Genomic DNA, 20190 nt, shown 5'->3' on the forward strand with positions numbered 1-20190 from the left:
TAGTCGCCCGCGGCCTAGGCCGAGGCCGAGGCCGAGGCCGAGGCCGCTGCCTCCGCCCCCGCCCCCGCCCCCGCCGGGCAGCGCTGCAGGCCCCACCTCCTCCGGCCCCTCCCACCACAGCGCGCCAGAGGGGGCGCTCCGCGCCGGCCTGGCCGGCCAGGCGGCCAGAAGGCGGCCCTGGAAGGCAGCCGCCACCCCAGCCGCTCCCGTGGTGGCTGGCCCGGACCCAGACTCCGCCGCAGGCCGGGGTGCCGTCCGTGCGGCCCACGAAGCCCTCGACCTGCACTTGGCCGCCCCCACCGGAGCCCAGCCGCGCCGCAGCCCCCTGTCTGCCCGTGTGTCTCTCCACAGCTCCCTCCGGAAAAAGCCCACCCTTTGCCACTTCGCCACGGCCGAGAGTGGGAGCGGGGTCGTGGGCTGGGACCGGTTCGCTGGGCTGGCTAGACACCAGGCGCCGGGAACTTTGCTCGGCAGTTGGCGTGGGGGCAAGGGTGGCGTTGCTGTGTCTAAGGGGCCGTGCCGGCTCAATGGTGGCTCCCAGTGGCTTCGGGCCAACTGCCGTTGGGCAGGCGGGCCGGCCAGGCCGTGGCTGGGCTGCGCCTAGCACTGTGTGGATTGACAGGGTGGGGAATGCACAAGGGACCGAGGGCCACAGGCCCTTAAGCCTCCGGGGCCAAGTCCTGTGAGCGTTGAGCGGCTCTGGGGCGGAGGGCCAAGCGCCTACAGGCCTGGAGGGTCCCGCCTGACCTGAGCTGCGAAGTCGCCCACAACTCCACCACCCCCGGGCCCTCGAGGCCTCCTGTCGCTTGCCTGGGCGGACGGCAGGGCCGCGCCGGAGAGGGTTGGCTGCCGGGCTGGCGGTAAGTCGCCAGCACCAGCGAAGCTAAGCCTCAAGAGGCACACCGTGGCCCCCGCTGCATTCTACGGCCACACCTCCCTGAACGCACCACACCTCGTCTGATCTCGGAAGCTAATCAGGGTCTGGCCTGTTTCGTACCTGGATGGGAGACCACATGGGAATACCGAGTGCTGTAGGCTTTTTTGCCTCCCGCTCCGCCTTGACATTTAGTGGCCCGCGGCCGAGGCCGCCTCCGCCCCCGCTGAGCACCGCTGCAGGCCTCACCTCCTCACGTCCCTCCCAACACAGCGCGCCGGAGGGATCGCTCCCCGCCGAGCTGGCTGGACATGCGGCCAGAATGCGGCCCTGGAAGGCAGCCGCCACCCCAGCCGCTCCCGTGGTGGCTGGCCCGGACCCAGACTCCGCCGCAGGCCGGGGTGCCGTCCGTGCGGCCCGCGAGGCCCTCGACCTGCACTTGGCCGCCCCCACCGGAGCCCAGCCGCGCCGCAGCCCCCTGTCTGCCCGTGTGTCTCTCCACAGCTCCCTCCGGAAAAAGCCCCCCCCTCCGCCGTTTCGCCACGGCCGGGGGCGGGAGCGGGGGCGGGGGCCGGGGCCGCTTCTCTGGGCCTGCCGGCCACCAGGGCCGGGGTCCTGTGCTCGGCGGGCGGCGTGGGGGCAAGGGGGGGCCTTGCTGGGGCTAAGGGGCCGTGCCCACTCCATGGTGGCTCCCAGTGGCTTCGGGCCAGCTGCTGCCCGGCCGGAGGGCCGGCCCGGCCGTGGCCGGGCTGCGCCTAACTCCGCGTGGGCGGGCAGGGGGGGATGCCCAAGGGACCGCGGCCGCCGGGCCCTGAAGCCTCCGGGGCCGCGTCCCTGTGAGCGTCGAGCGGGATCTGCGGCGGGGCGCCAAGCGCCGACGGGCCTGGAGCGTCCCGCCCGCCCTGGGCTGCGAGGTGGCCCACCACTCCGCCACCCCCGGGTCCCCGAGGCCTCCTGTCGCCTGCCTGGGCGGGCGGCAGGGCCCTGCGGGAGAGGGCTGGCCGCCGGCATGGCGGTAAGGCGCAGGCGCCAGCGAAGCTGGGCCTCAAGAGGCACCGCGCGGGCCCCTCCTGCGTCTACGGCCATACCACCCTGAACGCGCCCGATCTCGTCTGATCTCGGAAGCTAAGCAGGGTCGGGCCTGGTTAGTACTTGGATGGGAGACCGCCTGGGAATACCGGGTGCTGTAGGCTTTTTGCCTCCCGCTCCGCCTTCTCCTTTAGTCGCCCGCCGCCTCCGCCCCCGCCCCCGCCCCCGCCCCCGCCGGGCACCGCTGCAGGCCCCACCTCCTCCGGCCCCTCCCACCACAGCGCGCCAGAGGGGGCGCTCTCCGCCTGCCTGGCCGGCCAGGCGGCCAGAAGGCGGCCCTGGAAGGCAGCCGCATCCCAGCCGCTCCCGGGGTGGCTGGCCTGAACCCAGACTCCGCCTCAGGCCCGGGTGCCGGCCGTGCGGCCCGCGAGCCCCTTGACCTGCACCTGGCCGCCCCCACCAGCGCCCAGCCCCGGCGCAGCCACCTATCTGCCGGTGTGTCTCTCCACAGCTCCCTCCGGAAAAAGCCCCCCCTCCGCCGTTTCGCCACGGCCGGGGGCGGGAGCGGGGGCGGGGGCCGGGGCCGGTGCTCCGGGCCGGCCGGCCACAAGGCGCCGGGTCCTGTGCTCGGCGGGTGGCGTGGGGGCAAGGGTGGCCTTGCTGGGGCTAAGGGGCCGTGCCGACTCAATGGTGGCTCCCAGTGGGTTAAGGGCCGACTGCCGTCGGGCAGGAGGGCCGGCCCGGGCTGCGGCTGGGCTGCGCCTAGCGCCGCGTGGGCGGGCAGAGGGGAGGCCGAAGGGACCGCGGGCCCCGGGCCCTGAAGCCTCCGGGGCCACGTCCCTGTGAGCGACGTGCGGGATCTGGGGCGGGGCGCCAAGCGCCGAACGGTTTGGTGGGTCCCGCCCGCCCTGGGCTGGGAGGTCGCCGAACCCTCCGCCACCCCCCTGGTACCCGAGGCCGCCGTTGCCCTGCCTGGGCGGGCGGCGGGGCCCTGCCGGGGCGGGCTGGCCGCCGGGCTGGCGGGGAGGCGCAAGCGCCAGCGAAGCTGGGCCTCAAGAGGCACTCCGCGGGCCCCTTTTAACGTCTACGGCCATACCACCCTGAACGCGCCCGATCTCGTCTGATCTCGGAAGCTAAGCAGGGTCGGGCCTGGTTAGTACTTGGATGGGAGACCGCCTGGGAATACCGGGTGCTGTAGGCTTTTTGCCTCCCGCTCCGCCTTCTCCTTTAGTCGCCCGCGGCCTAGGCCGAGGCCGAGGCCGAGGCCGAGGCCGCTGCCTCCGCCCCCGCCCCCGCCCCCGCCGGGCAGCGCTGCAGGCCCCACCTCCTCCGGCCCCTCCCACCACAGCGCGCCAGAGGGGGCGCTCCGCGCCGGCCTGGCCGGCCAGGCGGCCAGAAGGCGGCCCTGGAAGGCAGCCGCCACCCCAGCCGCTCCCGTGGTGGCTGGCCCGGACCCAGACTCCGCCGCAGGCCGGGGTGCCGTCCGTGCGGCCCACGAAGCCCTCGACCTGCACTTGGCCGCCCCCACCGGAGCCCAGCCGCGCCGCAGCCCCCTGTCTGCCCGTGTGTCTCTCCACAGCTCCCTCCGGAAAAAGCCCACCCTTTGCCACTTCGCCACGGCCGAGAGTGGGAGCGGGGTCGTGGGCTGGGACCGGTTCGCTGGGCTGGCTAGACACCAGGCGCCGGGAACTTTGCTCGGCAGTTGGCGTGGGGGCAAGGGTGGCGTTGCTGTGTCTAAGGGGCCGTGCCGGCTCAATGGTGGCTCCCAGTGGCTTCGGGCCAACTGCCGTTGGGCAGGCGGGCCGGCCAGGCCGTGGCTGGGCTGCGCCTAGCACTGTGTGGATTGACAGGGTGGGGAATGCACAAGGGACCGAGGGCCACAGGCCCTTAAGCCTCCGGGGCCAAGTCCTGTGAGCGTTGAGCGGCTCTGGGGCGGAGGGCCAAGCGCCTACAGGCCTGGAGGGTCCCGCCTGACCTGAGCTGCGAAGTCGCCCACAACTCCACCACCCCCGGGCCCTCGAGGCCTCCTGTCGCTTGCCTGGGCGGACGGCAGGGCCGCGCCGGAGAGGGTTGGCTGCCGGGCTGGCGGTAAGTCGCCAGCACCAGCGAAGCTAAGCCTCAAGAGGCACACCGTGGCCCCCGCTGCATTCTACGGCCACACCTCCCTGAACGCACCACACCTCGTCTGATCTCGGAAGCTAATCAGGGTCTGGCCTGTTTCGTACCTGGATGGGAGACCACATGGGAATACCGAGTGCTGTAGGCTTTTTTGCCTCCCGCTCCGCCTTGACATTTAGTGGCCCGCGGCCGAGGCCGCCTCCGCCCCCGCTGAGCACCGCTGCAGGCCTCACCTCCTCACGTCCCTCCCAACACAGCGCGCCGGAGGGATCGCTCCCCGCCGAGCTGGCTGGACATGCGGCCAGAATGCGGCCCTGGAAGGCAGCCGCCACCCCAGCCGCTCCCGTGGTGGCTGGCCCGGACCCAGACTCCGCCGCAGGCCGGGGTGCCGTCCGTGCGGCCCGCGAGGCCCTCGACCTGCACTTGGCCGCCCCCACCGGAGCCCAGCCGCGCCGCAGCCCCCTGTCTGCCCGTGTGTCTCTCCACAGCTCCCTCCGGAAAAAGCCCCCCCCTCCGCCGTTTCGCCACGGCCGGGGGCGGGAGCGGGGGCGGGGGCCGGGGCCGCTTCTCCGGGCCTGCCGGCCACCAGGGCCGGGGTCCTGTGCTCGGCGGGCGGCGTGGGGGCAAGGGGGGGCCTTGCTGGGGCTAAGGGGCCGTGCCCACTCCATGGTGGCTCCCAGTGGCTTCGGGCCAGCTGCTGCCCGGCCGGAGGGCCGGCCCGGCCGTGGCCGGGCTGCGCCTAACTCCGCGTGGGCGGGCAGGGGGGGATGCCCAAGGGACCGCGGCCGCCGGGCCCTGAAGCCTCCGGGGCCGCGTCCCTGTGAGCGTCGAGCGGGATCTGCGGCGGGGCGCCAAGCGCCGACGGGCCTGGAGCGTCCCGCCCGCCCTGGGCTGCGAGGTGGCCCACCACTCCGCCACCCCCGGGTCCCCGAGGCCTCCTGTCGCCTGCCTGGGCGGGCGGCAGGGCCCTGCCGGAGAGGGCTGGCCGCCGGCATGGCGGTAAGGCGCAGGCGCCAGCGAAGCTGGGCCTCAAGAGGTACCGCGCGGGCCCCTCCTGCGTCTACGGCCATACCACCCTGAACGCGCCCGATCTCGTCTGATCTCGGAAGCTAAGCAGGGTCGGGCCTGGTTAGTACTTGGATGGGAGACCGCCTGGGAATACCGGGTGCTGTAGGCTTTTTGCCTCCCGCTCCGCCTTCTCCTTTAGTCGCCCGCCGCCTCCGCCCCCGCCCCCGCCGGGCAGCGCTGCAGGCCCCACCTCCTCCGGCCCCTCCCACCACAGCGCGCCAGAGGGGGCGCTCCGCGCCGGCCTGGCCGGCCAGGCGGCCAGAAGGCGGCCCTGGAAGGCAGCCGCCACCCCAGCCGCTCCCGTGGTGGCTGGCCCGGACCCAGACTCCGCCGCAGGCCGGGGTGCCGTCCGTGCGGCCCACGAAGCCCTCGACCTGCACTTGGCCGCCCCCACCGGAGCCCAGCCGCGCCGCAGCCCCCTGTCTGCCCGTGTGTCTCTCCACAGCTCCCTCCGGAAAAAGCCCACCCTTTGCCACTTCGCCACGGCCGAGAGTGGGAGCGGGGTCGTGGGCTGGGACCGGTTCGCTGGGCTGGCTAGACACCAGGCGCCGGGAACTTTGCTCGGCAGTTGGCGTGGGGGCAAGGGTGGCGTTGCTGTGTCTAAGGGGCCGTGCCGGCTCAATGGTGGCTCCCAGTGGCTTCGGGCCAACTGCCGTTGGGCAGGCGGGCCGGCCAGGCCGTGGCTGGGCTGCGCCTAGCACTGTGTGGATTGACAGGGTGGGGAATGCACAAGGGACCGAGGGCCACAGGCCCTTAAGCCTCCGGGGCCAAGTCCTGTGAGCGTTGAGCGGCTCTGGGGCGGAGGGCCAAGCGCCTACAGGCCTGGAGGGTCCCGCCTGACCTGAGCTGCGAAGTCGCCCACAACTCCACCACCCCCGGGCCCTCGAGGCCTCCTGTCGCTTGCCTGGGCGGACGGCAGGGCCGCGCCGGAGAGGGTTGGCTGCCGGGCTGGCGGTAAGTCGCCAGCACCAGCGAAGCTAAGCCTCAAGAGGCACACCGTGGCCCCCGCTGCATTCTACGGCCACACCTCCCTGAACGCACCACACCTCGTCTGATCTCGGAAGCTAATCAGGGTCTGGCCTGTTTCGTACCTGGATGGGAGACCACATGGGAATACCGAGTGCTGTAGGCTTTTTTGCCTCCCGCTCCGCCTTGACATTTAGTGGCCCGCGGCCGAGGCCGCCTCCGCCCCCGCTGAGCACCGCTGCAGGCCTCACCTCCTCACGTCCCTCCCAACACAGCGCGCCGGAGGGATCGCTCCCCGCCGAGCTGGCTGGACATGCGGCCAGAATGCGGCCCTGGAAGGCAGCCGCCACCCCAGCCGCTCCCGTGGTGGCTGGCCCGGACCCAGACTCCGCCGCAGGCCGGGGTGCCGTCCGTGCGGCCCGCGAGGCCCTCGACCTGCACTTGGCCGCCCCCACCGGAGCCCAGCCGCGCCGCAGCCCCCTGTCTGCCCGTGTGTCTCTCCACAGCTCCCTCCGGAAAAAGCCCCCCCCTCCGCCGTTTCGCCACGACCGGGGGCGGGAGCGGGGGCGGGGGCCGGGGCCGCTTCTCCGGGCCTGCCGGCCACCAGGGCCGGGGTCCTGTGCTCGGCGGGCGGCGTGGGGGCAAGGGGGGGCCTTGCTGGGGCTAAGGGGCCGTGCCCACTCCATGGTGGCTCCCAGTGGCTTCGGGCCAGCTGCTGCCCGGCCGGAGGGCCGGCCCGGCCGTGGCCGGGCTGCGCCTAACTCCGCGTGGGCGGGCAGGGGGGGATGCCCAAGGGACCGCGGCCGCCGGGCCCTGAAGCCTCCGGGGCCGCGTCCCTGTGAGCGTCGAGCGGGATCTGCGGCGGGGCGCCAAGCGCCGACGGGCCTGGAGCGTCCCGCCCGCCCTGGGCTGCGAGGTGGCCCACCACTCCGCCACCCCCGGGTCCCCGAGGCCTCCTGTCGCCTGCCTGGGCGGGCGGCAGGGCCCTGCGGGAGAGGGCTGGCCGCCGGCATGGCGGTAAGGCGCAGGCGCCAGCGAAGCTGGGCCTCAAGAGGCACCGCGCGGGCCCCTCCTGCGTCTACGGCCATACCACCCTGAACGCGCCCGATCTCGTCTGATCTCGGAAGCTAAGCAGGGTCGGGCCTGGTTAGTACTTGGATGGGAGACCGCCTGGGAATACCGGGTGCTGTAGGCTTTTTGCCTCCCGCTCCGCCTTCTCCTTTAGTCGCCCGCCGCCTCCGCCCCCGCCCCCGCCCCCGCCCCCGCCGGGCACCGCTGCAGGCCCCACCTCCTCCGGCCCCTCCCACCACAGCGCGCCAGAGGGGGCGCTCTCCGCCTGCCTGGCCGGCCAGGCGGCCAGAAGGCGGCCCTGGAAGGCAGCCGCATCCCAGCCGCTCCCGGGGTGGCTGGCCTGAACCCAGACTCCGCCTCAGGCCCGGGTGCCGGCCGTGCGGCCCGCGAGCCCCTTGACCTGCACCTGGCCGCCCCCACCAGCGCCCAGCCCCGGCGCAGCCACCTATCTGCCGGTGTGTCTCTCCACAGCTCCCTCCGGAAAAAGCCCCCCCTCCGCCGTTTCGCCACGGCCGGGGGCGGGAGCGGGGGCGGGGGCCGGGGCCGGTGCTCCGGGCCGGCCGGCCACAAGGCGCCGGGTCCTGTGCTCGGCGGGTGGCGTGGGGGCAAGGGTGGCCTTGCTGGGGCTAAGGGGCCGTGCCGACTCAATGGTGGCTCCCAGTGGGTTAAGGGCCGACTGCCGTCGGGCAGGAGGGCCGGCCCGGGCTGCGGCTGGGCTGCGCCTAGCGCCGCGTGGGCGGGCAGAGGGGAGGCCCAAGGGACCGCGGGCCCCGGGCCCTGAAGCCTCCGGGGCCACGTCCCTGTGAGCGACGTGCGGGATCTGGGGCGGGGCGCCAAGCGCCGAACGGTTTGGTGGGTCCCGCCCGCCCTGGGCTGGGAGGTCGCCGAACCCTCCGCCACCCCCCTGGTACCCGAGGCCGCCGTTGCCCTGCCTGGGCGGGCGGCGGGGCCCTGCCGGGGCGGGCTGGCCGCCGGGCTGGCGGGGAGGCGCAAGCGCCAGCGAAGCTGGGCCTCAAGAGGCACTCCGCGGGCCCCTTTTAACGTCTACGGCCATACCACCCTGAACGCGCCCGATCTCGTCTGATCTCGGAAGCTAAGCAGGGTCGGGCCTGGTTAGTACTTGGATGGGAGACCGCCTGGGAATACCGGGTGCTGTAGGCTTTTTGCCTCCCGCTCCGCCTTCTCCTTTAGTCGCCCGCGGCCTAGGCCGAGGCCGAGGCCGAGGCCGAGGCCGCTGCCTCCGCCCCCGCCCCCGCCCCCGCCGGGCAGCGCTGCAGGCCCCACCTCCTCCGGCCCCTCCCACCACAGCGCGCCAGAGGGGGCGCTCCGCGCCGGCCTGGCCGGCCAGGCGGCCAGAAGGCGGCCCTGGAAGGCAGCCGCCACCCCAGCCGCTCCCGTGGTGGCTGGCCCGGACCCAGACTCCGCCGCAGGCCGGGGTGCCGTCCGTGCGGCCCACGAAGCCCTCGACCTGCACTTGGCCGCCCCCACCGGAGCCCAGCCGCGCCGCAGCCCCCTGTCTGCCCGTGTGTCTCTCCACAGCTCCCTCCGGAAAAAGCCCACCCTTTGCCACTTCGCCACGGCCGAGAGTGGGAGCGGGGTCGTGGGCTGGGACCGGTTCGCTGGGCTGGCTAGACACCAGGCGCCGGGAACTTTGCTCGGCAGTTGGCGTGGGGGCAAGGGTGGCGTTGCTGTGTCTAAGGGGCCGTGCCGGCTCAATGGTGGCTCCCAGTGGCTTCGGGCCAACTGCCGTTGGGCAGGCGGGCCGGCCAGGCCGTGGCTGGGCTGCGCCTAGCACTGTGTGGATTGACAGGGTGGGGAATGCACAAGGGACCGAGGGCCACAGGCCCTTAAGCCTCCGGGGCCAAGTCCTGTGAGCGTTGAGCGGCTCTGGGGCGGAGGGCCAAGCGCCTACAGGCCTGGAGGGTCCCGCCTGACCTGAGCTGCGAAGTCGCCCACAACTCCACCACCCCCGGGCCCTCGAGGCCTCCTGTCGCTTGCCTGGGCGGACGGCAGGGCCGCGCCGGAGAGGGTTGGCTGCCGGGCTGGCGGTAAGTCGCCAGCACCAGCGAAGCTAAGCCTCAAGAGGCACACCGTGGCCCCCGCTGCATTCTACGGCCACACCTCCCTGAACGCACCACACCTCGTCTGATCTCGGAAGCTAATCAGGGTCTGGCCTGTTTCGTACCTGGATGGGAGACCACATGGGAATACCGAGTGCTGTAGGCTTTTTTGCCTCCCGCTCCGCCTTGACATTTAGTGGCCCGCGGCCGAGGCCGCCTCCGCCCCCGCTGAGCACCGCTGCAGGCCTCACCTCCTCACGTCCCTCCCAACACAGCGCGCCGGAGGGATCGCTCCCCGCCGAGCTGGCTGGACATGCGGCCAGAATGCGGCCCTGGAAGGCAGCCGCCACCCCAGCCGCTCCCGTGGTGGCTGGCCCGGACCCAGACTCCGCCGCAGGCCGGGGTGCCGTCCGTGCGGCCCGCGAGGCCCTCGACCTGCACTTGGCCGCCCCCACCGGAGCCCAGCCGCGCCGCAGCCCCCTGTCTGCCCGTGTGTCTCTCCACAGCTCCCTCCGGAAAAAGCCCCCCCCTCCGCCGTTTCGCCACGGCCGGGGGCGGGAGCGGGGGCGGGGGCCGGGGCCGCTTCTCCGGGCCTGCCGGCCACCAGGGCCGGGGTCCTGTGCTCGGCGGGCGGCGTGGGGGCAAGGGGGGGCCTTGCTGGGGCTAAGGGGCCGTGCCCACTCCATGGTGGCTCCCAGTGGCTTCGGGCCAGCTGCTGCCCGGCCGGAGGGCCGGCCCGGCCGTGGCCGGGCTGCGCCTAACTCCGCGTGGGCGGGCAGGGGGGGATGCCCAAGGGACCGCGGCCGCCGGGCCCTGAAGCCTCCGGGGCCGCGTCCCTGTGAGCGTCGAGCGGGATCTGCGGCGGGGCGCCAAGCGCCGACGGGCCTGGAGCGTCCCGCCCGCCCTGGGCTGCGAGGTGGCCCACCACTCCGCCACCCCCGGGTCCCCGAGGCCTCCTGTCGCCTGCCTGGGCGGGCGGCAGGGCCCTGCCGGAGAGGGCTGGCCGCCGGCATGGCGGTAAGGCGCAGGCGCCAGCGAAGCTGGGCCTCAAGAGGTACCGCGCGGGCCCCTCCTGCGTCTACGGCCATACCACCCTGAACGCGCCCGATCTCGTCTGATCTCGGAAGCTAAGCAGGGTCGGGCCTGGTTAGTACTTGGATGGGAGACCGCCTGGGAATACCGGGTGCTGTAGGCTTTTTGCCTCCCGCTCCGCCTTCTCCTTTAGTCGCCCGCCGCCTCCGCCCCCGCCCCCGCCGGGCAGCGCTGCAGGCCCCACCTCCTCCGGCCCCTCCCACCACAGCGCGCCAGAGGGGGCGCTCCGCGCCGGCCTGGCCGGCCAGGCGGCCAGAAGGCGGCCCTGGAAGGCAGCCGCCACCCCAGCCGCTCCCGTGGTGGCTGGCCCGGACCCAGACTCCGCCGCAGGCCGGGGTGCCGTCCGTGCGGCCCACGAAGCCCTCGACCTGCACTTGGCCGCCCCCACCGGAGCCCAGCCGCGCCGCAGCCCCCTGTCTGCCCGTGTGTCTCTCCACAGCTCCCTCCGGAAAAAGCCCACCCTTTGCCACTTCGCCACGGCCGAGAGTGGGAGCGGGGTCGTGGGCTGGGACCGGTTCGCTGGGCTGGCTAGACACCAGGCGCCGGGAACTTTGCTCGGCAGTTGGCGTGGGGGCAAGGGTGGCGTTGCTGTGTCTAAGGGGCCGTGCCGGCTCAATGGTGGCTCCCAGTGGCTTCGGGCCAACTGCCGTTGGGCAGGCGGGCCGGCCAGGCCGTGGCTGGGCTGCGCCTAGCACTGTGTGGATTGACAGGGTGGGGAATGCACAAGGGACCGAGGGCCACAGGCCCTTAAGCCTCCGGGGCCAAGTCCTGTGAGCGTTGAGCGGCTCTGGGGCGGAGGGCCAAGCGCCTACAGGCCTGGAGGGTCCCGCCTGACCTGAGCTGCGAAGTCGCCCACAACTCCACCACCCCCGGGCCCTCGAGGCCTCCTGTCGCTTGCCTGGGCGGACGGCAGGGCCGCGCCGGAGAGGGTTGGCTGCCGGGCTGGCGGTAAGTCGCCAGCACCAGCGAAGCTAAGCCTCAAGAGGCACACCGTGGCCCCCGCTGCATTCTACGGCCACACCTCCCTGAACGCACCACACCTCGTCTGATCTCGGAAGCTAATCAGGGTCTGGCCTGTTTCGTACCTGGATGGGAGACCACATGGGAATACCGAGTGCTGTAGGCTTTTTTGCCTCCCGCTCCGCCTTGACATTTAGTGGCCCGCGGCCGAGGCCGCCTCCGCCCCCGCTGAGCACCGCTGCAGGCCTCACCTCCTCACGTCCCTCCCAACACAGCGCGCCGGAGGGATCGCTCCCCGCCGAGCTGGCTGGACATGCGGCCAGAATGCGGCCCTGGAAGGCAGCCGCCACCCCAGCCGCTCCCGTGGTGGCTGGCCCGGACCCAGACTCCGCCGCAGGCCGGGGTGCCGTCCGTGCGGCCCGCGAGGCCCTCGACCTGCACTTGGCCGCCCCCACCGGAGCCCAGCCGCGCCGCAGCCCCCTGTCTGCCCGTGTGTCTCTCCACAGCTCCCTCCGGAAAAAGCCCCCCCCTCCGCCGTTTCGCCACGACCGGGGGCGGGAGCGGGGGCGGGGGCCGGGGCCGCTTCTCCGGGCCTGCCGGCCACCAGGGCCGGGGTCCTGTGCTCGGCGGGCGGCGTGGGGGCAAGGGGGGGCCTTGCTGGGGCTAAGGGGCCGTGCCCACTCCATGGTGGCTCCCAGTGGCTTCGGGCCAGCTGCTGCCCGGCCGGAGGGCCGGCCCGGCCGTGGCCGGGCTGCGCCTAACTCCGCGTGGGCGGGCAGGGGGGGATGCCCAAGGGACCGCGGCCGCCGGGCCCTGAAGCCTCCGGGGCCGCGTCCCTGTGAGCGTCGAGCGGGATCTGCGGCGGGGCGCCAAGCGCCGACGGGCCTGGAGCGTCCCGCCCGCCCTGGGCTGCGAGGTGGCCCACCACTCCGCCACCCCCGGGTCCCCGAGGCCTCCTGTCGCCTGCCTGGGCGGGCGGCAGGGCCCTGCGGGAGAGGGCTGGCCGCCGGCATGGCGGTAAGGCGCAGGCGCCAGCGAAGCTGGGCCTCAAGAGGCACCGCGCAGGCCCCTCCTGCGTCTACGGCCATACCACCCTGAACGCGCCCGATCTCGTCTGATCTCGGAAGCTAAGCAGGGTCGGGCCTGGTTAGTACTTGGATGGGAGACCGCCTGGGAATACCGGGTGCTGTAGGCTTTTTGCCTCCCGCTCCGCCTTCTCCTTTAGTCGCCCGCCGCCTCCGCCCCCGCCCCCGCCCCCGCCCCCGCCGGGCACCGCTGCAGGCCCCACCTCCTCCGGCCCCTCCCACCACAGCGCGCCAGAGGGGGCGCTCTCCGCCTGCCTGGCCGGCCAGGCGGCCAGAAGGCGGCCCTGGAAGGCAGCCGCATCCCAGCCGCTCCCGGGGTGGCTGGCCTGAACCCAGACTCCGCCTCAGGCCCGGGTGCCGGCCGTGCGGCCCGCGAGCCCCTTGACCTGCACCTGGCCGCCCCCACCAGCGCCCAGCCCCGGCGCAGCCACCTATCTGCCGGTGTGTCTCTCCACAGCTCCCTCCGGAAAAAGCCCCCCCTCCGCCGTTTCGCCACGGCCGGGGGCGGGAGCGGGGGCGGGGGCCGGGGCCGGTGCTCCGGGCCGGCCGGCCACAAGGCGCCGGGTCCTGTGCTCGGCGGGTGGCGTGGGGGCAAGGGTGGCCTTGCTGGGGCTAAGGGGCCGTGCCGACTCAATGGTGGCTCCCAGTGGGTTAAGGGCCGACTGCCGTCGGGCAGGAGGGCCGGCCCGGGCTGCGGCTGGGCTGCGCCTAGCGCCGCGTGGGCGGGCAGAGGGGAGGCCCAAGGGACCGCGGGCCCCGGGCCCTGAAGCCTCCGGGGCCACGTCCCTGTGAGCGACGTGCGGGATCTGGGGCGGGGCGCCAAGCGCCGAACGGTTTGGTGGGTCCCGCCCGCCCTGGGCTGGGAGGTCGCCGAACCCTCCGCCACCCCCCTGGTACCCGAGGCCGCCGTTGCCCTGCCTGGGCGGGCGGCGGGGCCCTGCCGGGGCGGGCTGGCCGCCGGGCTGGCGGGGAGGCGCAAGCGCCAGCGAAGCTGGGCCTCAAGAGGCACTCCGCGGGCCCCTTTTAACGTCTACGGCCATACCACCCTGAACGCGCCCGATCTCGTCTGATCTCGGAAGCTAAGCAGGGTCGGGCCTGGTTAGTACTTGGATGGGAGACCGCCTGGGAATACCGGGTGCTGTAGGCTTTTTGCCTCCCGCTCCGCCTTCTCCTTTAGTCGCCCGCGGCCTAGGCCGAGGCCGAGGCCGAGGCCGAGGCCGCTGCCTCCGCCCCCGCCCCCGCCCCCGCCGGGCAGCGCTGCAGGCCCCACCTCCTCCGGCCCCTCCCACCACAGCGCGCCAGAGGGGGCGCTCCGCGCCGGCCTGGCCGGCCAGGCGGCCAGAAGGCGGCCCTGGAAGGCAGCCGCCACCCCAGCCGCTCCCGTGGTGGCTGGCCCGGACCCAGACTCCGCCGCAGGCCGGGGTGCCGTCCGTGCGGCCCACGAAGCCCTCGACCTGCACTTGGCCGCCCCCACCGGAGCCCAGCCGCGCCGCAGCCCCCTGTCTGCCCGTGTGTCTCTCCACAGCTCCCTCCGGAAAAAGCCCACCCTTTGCCACTTCGCCACGGCCGAGAGTGGGAGCGGGGTCGTGGGCTGGGACCGGTTCGCTGGGCTGGCTAGACACCAGGCGCCGGGAACTTTGCTCGGCAGTTGGCGTGGGGGCAAGGGTGGCGTTGCTGTGTCTAAGGGGCCGTGCCGGCTCAATGGTGGCTCCCAGTGGCTTCGGGCCAACTGCCGTTGGGCAGGCGGGCCGGCCAGGCCGTGGCTGGGCTGCGCCTAGCACTGTGTGGATTGACAGGGTGGGGAATGCACAAGGGACCGAGGGCCACAGGCCCTTAAGCCTCCGGGGCCAAGTCCTGTGAGCGTTGAGCGGCTCTGGGGCGGAGGGCCAAGCGCCTACAGGCCTGGAGGGTCCCGCCTGACCTGAGCTGCGAAGTCGCCCACAACTCCACCACCCCCGGGCCCTCGAGGCCTCCTGTCGCTTGCCTGGGCGGACGGCAGGGCCGCGCCGGAGAGGGTTGGCTGCCGGGCTGGCGGTAAGTCGCCAGCACCAGCGAAGCTAAGCCTCAAGAGGCACACCGTGGCCCCCGCTGCATTCTACGGCCACACCTCCCTGAACGCACCACACCTCGTCTGATCTCGGAAGCTAATCAGGGTCTGGCCTGTTTCGTACCTGGATGGGAGACCACATGGGAATACCGAGTGCTGTAGGCTTTTTTGCCTCCCGCTCCGCCTTGACATTTAGTGGCCCGCGGCCGAGGCCGCCTCCGCCCCCGCTGAGCACCGCTGCAGGCCTCACCTCCTCACGTCCCTCCCAACACAGCGCGCCGGAGGGATCGCTCCCCGCCGAGCTGGCTGGACATGTGGCCAGAATGCGGCCCTGGAAGGCAGCCGCCACCCCAGCCGCTCCCGTGGTGGCTGGCCCGGACCCAGACTCCGCCGCAGGCCGGGGTGCCGTCCGTGCGGCCCGCGAGGCCCTCGACCTGCACTTGGCCGCCCCCACCGGAGCCCAGCCGCGCCGCAGCCCCCTGTCTGCCCGTGTGTCTCTCCACAGCTCCCTCCGGAAAAAGCCCCCCCCTCCGCCGTTTCGCCACGGCCGGGGGCGGGAGCGGGGGCGGGGGCCGGGGCCGCTTCTCCGGGCCTGCCGGCCACCAGGGCCGGGGTCCTGTGCTCGGCGGGCGGCGTGGGGGCAAGGGGGGGCCTTGCTGGGGCTAAGGGGCCGTGCCCACTCCATGGTGGCTCCCAGTGGCTTCGGGCCAGCTGCTGCCCGGCCGGAGGGCCGGCCCGGCCGTGGCCGGGCTGCGCCTAACTCCGCGTGGGCGGGCAGGGGGGGATGCCCAAGGGACCGCGGCCGCCGGGCCCTGAAGCCTCCGGGGCCGCGTCCCTGTGAGCGTCGAGCGGGATCTGCGGCGGGGCGCCAAGCGCCGACGGGCCTGGAGCGTCCCGCCCGCCCTGGGCTGCGAGGTGGCCCACCACTCCGCCACCCCCGGGTCCCCGAGGCCTCCTGTCGCCTGCCTGGGCGGGCGGCAGGGCCCTGCGGGAGAGGGCTGGCCGCCGGCATGGCGGTAAGGCGCAGGCGCCAGCGAAGCTGGGCCTCAAGAGGCACCGCGCGGGCCCCTCCTGCGTCTACGGCCATACCACCCTGAACGCGCCCGATCTCGTCTGATCTCGGAAGCTAAGCAGGGTCGGGCCTGGTTAGTACTTGGATGGGAGACCGCCTGGGAATACCGGGTGCTGTAGGCTTTTTGCCTCCCGCTCCGCCTTCTCCTTTAGTCGCCCGCCGCCTCCGCCCCCGCCCCCGCCCCCGCCCCCGCCGGGCACCGCTGCAGGCCCCACCTCCTCCGGCCCCTCCCACCACAGCGCGCCAGAGGGGGCGCTCTCCGCCTGCCTGGCCGGCCAGGCGGCCAGAAGGCGGCCCTGGAAGGCAGCCGCATCCCAGCCGCTCCCGGGGTGGCTGGCCTGAACCCAGACTCCGCCTCAGGCCCGGGTGCCGGCCGTGCGGCCCGCGAGCCCCTTGACCTGCACCTGGCCGCCCCCACCAGCGCCCAGCCCCGGCGCAGCCACCTATCTGCCGGTGTGTCTCTCCACAGCTCCCTCCGGAAAAAGCCCCCCCTCCGCCGTTTCGCCACGGCCGGGGGCGGGAGCGGGGGCGGGGGCCGGGGCCGGTGCTCCGGGCCGGCCGGCCACAAGGCGCCGGGTCCTGTGCTCGGCGGGTGGCGTGGGGGCAAGGGTGGCCTTGCTGGGGCTAAGGGGCCGTGCCGACTCAATGGTGGCTCCCAGTGGGTTAAGGGCCGACTGCCGTCGGGCAGGAGGGCCGGCCCGGGCTGCGGCTGGGCTGCGCCTAGCGCCGCGTGGGCGGGCAGAGGGGAGGCCCAAGGGACCGCGGGCCCCGGGCCCTGAAGCCTCCGGGGCCACGTCCCTGTGAGCGACGTGCGGGATCTGGGGCGGGGCGCCAAGCGCCGAACGGTTTGGTGGGTCCCGCCCGCCCTGGGCTGGGAGGTCGCCGAACCCTCCGCCACCCCCCTGGTAACCGAGGCCGCCGTTGCCCTGCCTGGGCGGGCGGCGGGGCCCTGCCGGGGCGGGCTGGCCGCCGGGCTGGCGGGGAGGCGCAAGCGCCAGCGAAGCTGGGCCTCAAGAGGCACTCCGCGGGCCCCTTTTAACGTCTACGGCCATACCACCCTGAACGCGCCCGATCTCGTCTGATCTCGGAAGCTAAGCAGGGTCGGGCCTGGTTAGTACTTGGATGGGAGACCGCCTGGGAATACCGGGTGCTGTAGGCTTTTTGCCTCCCGCTCCGCCTTCTCCTTTAGTCGCCCGCGGCCTAGGCCGAGGCCGAGGCCGAGGCCGAGGCCGCTGCCTCCGCCCCCGCCCCCGCCCCCGCCGGGCAGCGCTGCAGGCCCCACCTCCTCCGGCCCCTCCCACCACAGCGCGCCAGAGGGGGCGCTCCGCGCCGGCCTGGCCGGCCAGGCGGCCAGAAGGCGGCCCTGGAAGGCAGCCGCCACCCCAGCCGCTCCCGTGGTGGCTGGCCCGGACCCAGACTCCGCCGCAGGCCGGGGTGCCGTCCGTGCGGCCCACGAAGCCCTCGACCTGCACTTGGCCGCCCCCACCGGAGCCCAGCCGCGCCGCAGCCCCCTGTCTGCCCGTGTGTCTCTCCACAGCTCCCTCCGGAAAAAGCCCACCCTTTGCCACTTCGCCACGGCCGAGAGTGGGAGCGGGGTCGTGGGCTGGGACCGGTTCGCTGGGCTGGCTAGACACCAGGCGCCGGGAACTTTGCTCGGCAGTTGGCGTGGGGGCAAGGGTGGCGTTGCTGTGTCTAAGGGGCCGTGCCGGCTCAATGGTGGCTCCCAGTGGCTTCGGGCCAACTGCCGTTGGGCAGGCGGGCCGGCCAGGCCGTGGCTGGGCTGCGCCTAGCACTGTGTGGATTGACAGGGTGGGGAATGCACAAGGGACCGAGGGCCACAGGCCCTTAAGCCTCCGGGGCCAAGTCCTGTGAGCGTTGAGCGGCTCTGGGGCGGAGGGCCAAGCGCCTACAGGCCTGGAGGGTCCCGCCTGACCTGAGCTGCGAAGTCGCCCACAACTCCACCACCCCCGGGCCCTCGAGGCCTCCTGTCGCTTGCCTGGGCGGACGGCAGGGCCGCGCCGGAGAGGGTTGGCTGCCGGGCTGGCGGTAAGTCGCCAGCACCAGCGAAGCTAAGCCTCAAGAGGCACACCGTGGCCCCCGCTGCATTCTACGGCCACACCTCCCTGAACGCACCACACCTCGTCTGATCTCGGAAGCTAATCAGGGTCTGGCCTGTTTCGTACCTGGATGGGAGACCACATGGGAATACCGAGTGCTGTAGGCTTTTTTGCCTCCCGCTCCGCCTTGACATTTAGTGGCCCGCGGCCGAGGCCGCCTCCGCCCCCGCTGAGCACCGCTGCAGGCCTCACCTCCTCACGTCCCTCCCAACACAGCGCGCCGGAGGGATCGCTCCCCGCCGAGCTGGCTGGACATGCGGCCAGAATGCGGCCCTGGAAGGCAGCCGCCACCCCAGCCGCTCCCGTGGTGGCTGGCCCGGACCCAGACTCCGCCGCAGGCCGGGGTGCCGTCCGTGCGGCCCGCGAGGCCCTCGACCTGCACTTGGCCGCCCCCACCGGAGCCCAGCCGCGCCGCAGCCCCCTGTCTGCCCGTGTGTCTCTCCACAGCTCCCTCCGGAAAAAGCCCCCCCCTCCGCCGTTTCGCCACGACCGGGGGCGGGAGCGGGGGCGGGGGCCGGGGCCGCTTCTCCGGGCCTGCCGGCCACCAGGGCCGGGGTCCTGTGCTCGGCGGGCGGCGTGGGGGCAAGGGGGGGCCTTGCTGGGGCTAAGGGGCCGTGCCCACTCCATGGTGGCTCCCAGTGGCTTCGGGCCAGCTGCTGCCCGGCCGGAGGGCCGGCCCGGCCGTGGCCGGGCTGCGCCTAACTCCGCGTGGGCGGGCAGGGGGGGATGCCCAAGGGACCGCGGCCGCCGGGCCCTGAAGCCTCCGGGGCCGCGTCCCTGTGAGCGTCGAGCGGGATCTGCGGCGGGGCGCCAAGCGCCGACGGGCCTGGAGCGTCCCGCCCGCCCTGGGCTGCGAGGTGGCCCACCACTCCGCCACCCCCGGGTCCCCGAGGCCTCCTGTCGCCTGCCTGGGCGGGCGGCAGGGCCCTGCGGGAGAGGGCTGGCCGCCGGCATGGCGGTAAGGCGCAGGCGCCAGCGAAGCTGGGCCTCAAGAGGCACCGCGCAGGCCCCTCCTGCGTCTACGGCCATACCACCCTGAACGCGCCCGATCTCGTCTGATCTCGGAAGCTAAGCAGGGTCGGGCCTGGTTAGTACTTGGATGGGAGACCGCCTGGGAATACCGGGTGCTGTAGGCTTTTTGCCTCCCGCTCCGCCTTCTCCTTTAGTCGCCCGCCGCCTCCGCCCCCGCCCCCGCCCCCGCCCCCGCCGGGCACCGCTGCAGGCCCCACCTCCTCCGGCCCCTCCCACCACAGCGCGCCAGAGGGGGCGCTCTCCGCCTGCCTGGCCGGCCAGGCGGCCAGAAGGCGGCCCTGGAAGGCAGCCGCATCCCAGCCGCTCCCGGGGTGGCTGGCCTGAACCCAGACTCCGCCTCAGGCCCGGGTGCCGGCCGTGCGGCCCGCGAGCCCCTTGACCTGCACCTGGCCGCCCCCACCAGCGCCCAGCCCCGGCGCAGCCACCTATCTGCCGGTGTGTCTCTCCACAGCTCCCTCCGGAAAAAGCCCCCCCTCCGCCGTTTCGCCACGGCCGGGGGCGGGAGCGGGGGCGGGGGCCGGGGCCGGTGCTCCGGGCCGGCCGGCCACAAGGCGCCGGGTCCTGTGCTCGGCGGGTGGCGTGGGGGCAAGGGTGGCCTTGCTGGGGCTAAGGGGCCGTGCCGACTCAATGGTGGCTCCCAGTGGGTTAAGGGCCGACTGCCGTCGGGCAGGAGGGCCGGCCCGGGCTGCGGCTGGGCTGCGCCTAGCGCCGCGTGGGCGGGCAGAGGGGAGGCCCAAGGGACCGCGGGCCCCGGGCCCTGAAGCCTCCGGGGCCACGTCCCTGTGAGCGACGTGCGGGATCTGGGGCGGGGCGCCAAGCGCCGAACGGTTTGGTGGGTCCCGCCCGCCCTGGGCTGGGAGGTCGCCGAACCCTCCGCCACCCCCCTGGTACCCGAGGCCGCCGTTGCCCTGCCTGGGCGGGCGGCGGGGCCCTGCCGGGGCGGGCTGGCCGCCGGGCTGGCGGGGAGGCGCAAGCGCCAGCGAAGCTGGGCCTCAAGAGGCACTCCGCGGGCCCCTTTTAACGTCTACGGCCATACCACCCTGAACGCGCCCGATCTCGTCTGATCTCGGAAGCTAAGCAGGGTCGGGCCTGGTTAGTACTTGGATGGGAGACCGCCTGGGAATACCGGGTGCTGTAGGCTTTTTGCCTCCCGCTCCGCCTTCTCCTTTAGTCGCCCGCGGCCTAGGCCGAGGCCGAGGCCGAGGCCGAGGCCGCTGCCTCCGCCCCCGCCCCCGCCCCCGCCGGGCAGCGCTGCAGGCCCCACCTCCTCCGGCCCCTCCCACCACAGCGCGCCAGAGGGGGCGCTCCGCGCCGGCCTGGCCGGCCAGGCGGCCAGAAGGCGGCCCTGGAAGGCAGCCGCCACCCCAGCCGCTCCCGTGGTGGCTGGCCCGGACCCAGACTCCGCCGCAGGCCGGGGTGCCGTCCGTGCGGCCCACGAAGCCCTCGACCTGCACTTGGCCGCCCCCACCGGAGCCCAGCCGCGCCGCAGCCCCCTGTCTGCCCGTGTGTCTCTCCACAGCTCCCTCCGGAAAAAGCCCACCCTTTGCCACTTCGCCACGGCCGAGAGTGGGAGCGGGGTCGTGGGCTGGGACCGGTTCG

At 74.1% G+C, this 20190-nt stretch overlaps 12 non-coding genes and 7 pseudogenes across 12 annotated transcripts; all 19 read left to right on the top strand.

The window, feature by feature from the left end:
- The first annotated feature begins 919 nt into the window (after positions 1 to 919).
- On the top strand, positions 920 to 1038 carry LOC133083736 (5S ribosomal RNA; annotated as a pseudogene).
- Positions 1039 to 1948: 910 nt separating this feature from the next.
- On the top strand, positions 1949 to 2067 carry LOC133083779 (5S ribosomal RNA). Its single transcript, XR_009699266.1, has one exon. It is a non-coding gene; the product is annotated as a 5S ribosomal RNA (ribosomal RNA).
- A 918-nt stretch (positions 2068 to 2985) lies between these two features.
- Positions 2986 to 3104, top strand: LOC133083781 (5S ribosomal RNA). The gene has a single exon (XR_009699268.1). It is a non-coding gene; the product is annotated as a 5S ribosomal RNA (ribosomal RNA).
- A 946-nt stretch (positions 3105 to 4050) lies between these two features.
- On the top strand, positions 4051 to 4169 carry LOC133083737 (5S ribosomal RNA; annotated as a pseudogene).
- A 910-nt stretch (positions 4170 to 5079) lies between these two features.
- On the top strand, positions 5080 to 5198 carry LOC133083782 (5S ribosomal RNA). Its single transcript, XR_009699269.1, has one exon. It is a non-coding gene; the product is annotated as a 5S ribosomal RNA (ribosomal RNA).
- Positions 5199 to 6102: 904 nt separating this feature from the next.
- Positions 6103 to 6221, top strand: LOC133083738 (5S ribosomal RNA; annotated as a pseudogene).
- Positions 6222 to 7131: 910 nt separating this feature from the next.
- On the top strand, positions 7132 to 7250 carry LOC133083783 (5S ribosomal RNA). Its single transcript, XR_009699270.1, has one exon. It is a non-coding gene; the product is annotated as a 5S ribosomal RNA (ribosomal RNA).
- A 918-nt stretch (positions 7251 to 8168) lies between these two features.
- On the top strand, positions 8169 to 8287 carry LOC133083784 (5S ribosomal RNA). The gene has a single exon (XR_009699271.1). It is a non-coding gene; the product is annotated as a 5S ribosomal RNA (ribosomal RNA).
- A 946-nt stretch (positions 8288 to 9233) lies between these two features.
- On the top strand, positions 9234 to 9352 carry LOC133083739 (5S ribosomal RNA; annotated as a pseudogene).
- A 910-nt stretch (positions 9353 to 10262) lies between these two features.
- On the top strand, positions 10263 to 10381 carry LOC133083785 (5S ribosomal RNA). The gene has a single exon (XR_009699272.1). It is a non-coding gene; the product is annotated as a 5S ribosomal RNA (ribosomal RNA).
- Positions 10382 to 11285: 904 nt separating this feature from the next.
- On the top strand, positions 11286 to 11404 carry LOC133083740 (5S ribosomal RNA; annotated as a pseudogene).
- Positions 11405 to 12314: 910 nt separating this feature from the next.
- On the top strand, positions 12315 to 12433 carry LOC133083786 (5S ribosomal RNA). The gene has a single exon (XR_009699273.1). It is a non-coding gene; the product is annotated as a 5S ribosomal RNA (ribosomal RNA).
- A 918-nt stretch (positions 12434 to 13351) lies between these two features.
- Positions 13352 to 13470, top strand: LOC133083787 (5S ribosomal RNA). Its single transcript, XR_009699274.1, has one exon. It is a non-coding gene; the product is annotated as a 5S ribosomal RNA (ribosomal RNA).
- Positions 13471 to 14416: 946 nt separating this feature from the next.
- On the top strand, positions 14417 to 14535 carry LOC133083741 (5S ribosomal RNA; annotated as a pseudogene).
- A 910-nt stretch (positions 14536 to 15445) lies between these two features.
- LOC133083788 (5S ribosomal RNA) lies at positions 15446 to 15564 on the top strand. The gene has a single exon (XR_009699275.1). It is a non-coding gene; the product is annotated as a 5S ribosomal RNA (ribosomal RNA).
- Positions 15565 to 16482: 918 nt separating this feature from the next.
- LOC133083789 (5S ribosomal RNA) lies at positions 16483 to 16601 on the top strand. The gene has a single exon (XR_009699276.1). It is a non-coding gene; the product is annotated as a 5S ribosomal RNA (ribosomal RNA).
- A 946-nt stretch (positions 16602 to 17547) lies between these two features.
- Positions 17548 to 17666, top strand: LOC133083742 (5S ribosomal RNA; annotated as a pseudogene).
- Positions 17667 to 18576: 910 nt separating this feature from the next.
- Positions 18577 to 18695, top strand: LOC133083790 (5S ribosomal RNA). Its single transcript, XR_009699277.1, has one exon. It is a non-coding gene; the product is annotated as a 5S ribosomal RNA (ribosomal RNA).
- A 918-nt stretch (positions 18696 to 19613) lies between these two features.
- LOC133083792 (5S ribosomal RNA) lies at positions 19614 to 19732 on the top strand. The gene has a single exon (XR_009699279.1). It is a non-coding gene; the product is annotated as a 5S ribosomal RNA (ribosomal RNA).
- Positions 19733 to 20190: the final 458 nt, after the last annotated feature.

This window comes from Eubalaena glacialis, unplaced genomic scaffold (assembly GCF_028564815.1).
Source record: "Eubalaena glacialis isolate mEubGla1 unplaced genomic scaffold, mEubGla1.1.hap2.+ XY scaffold_629, whole genome shotgun sequence".
In the NCBI taxonomy this organism is placed as follows: Eukaryota; Metazoa; Chordata; class Mammalia; order Artiodactyla; family Balaenidae; genus Eubalaena; species Eubalaena glacialis.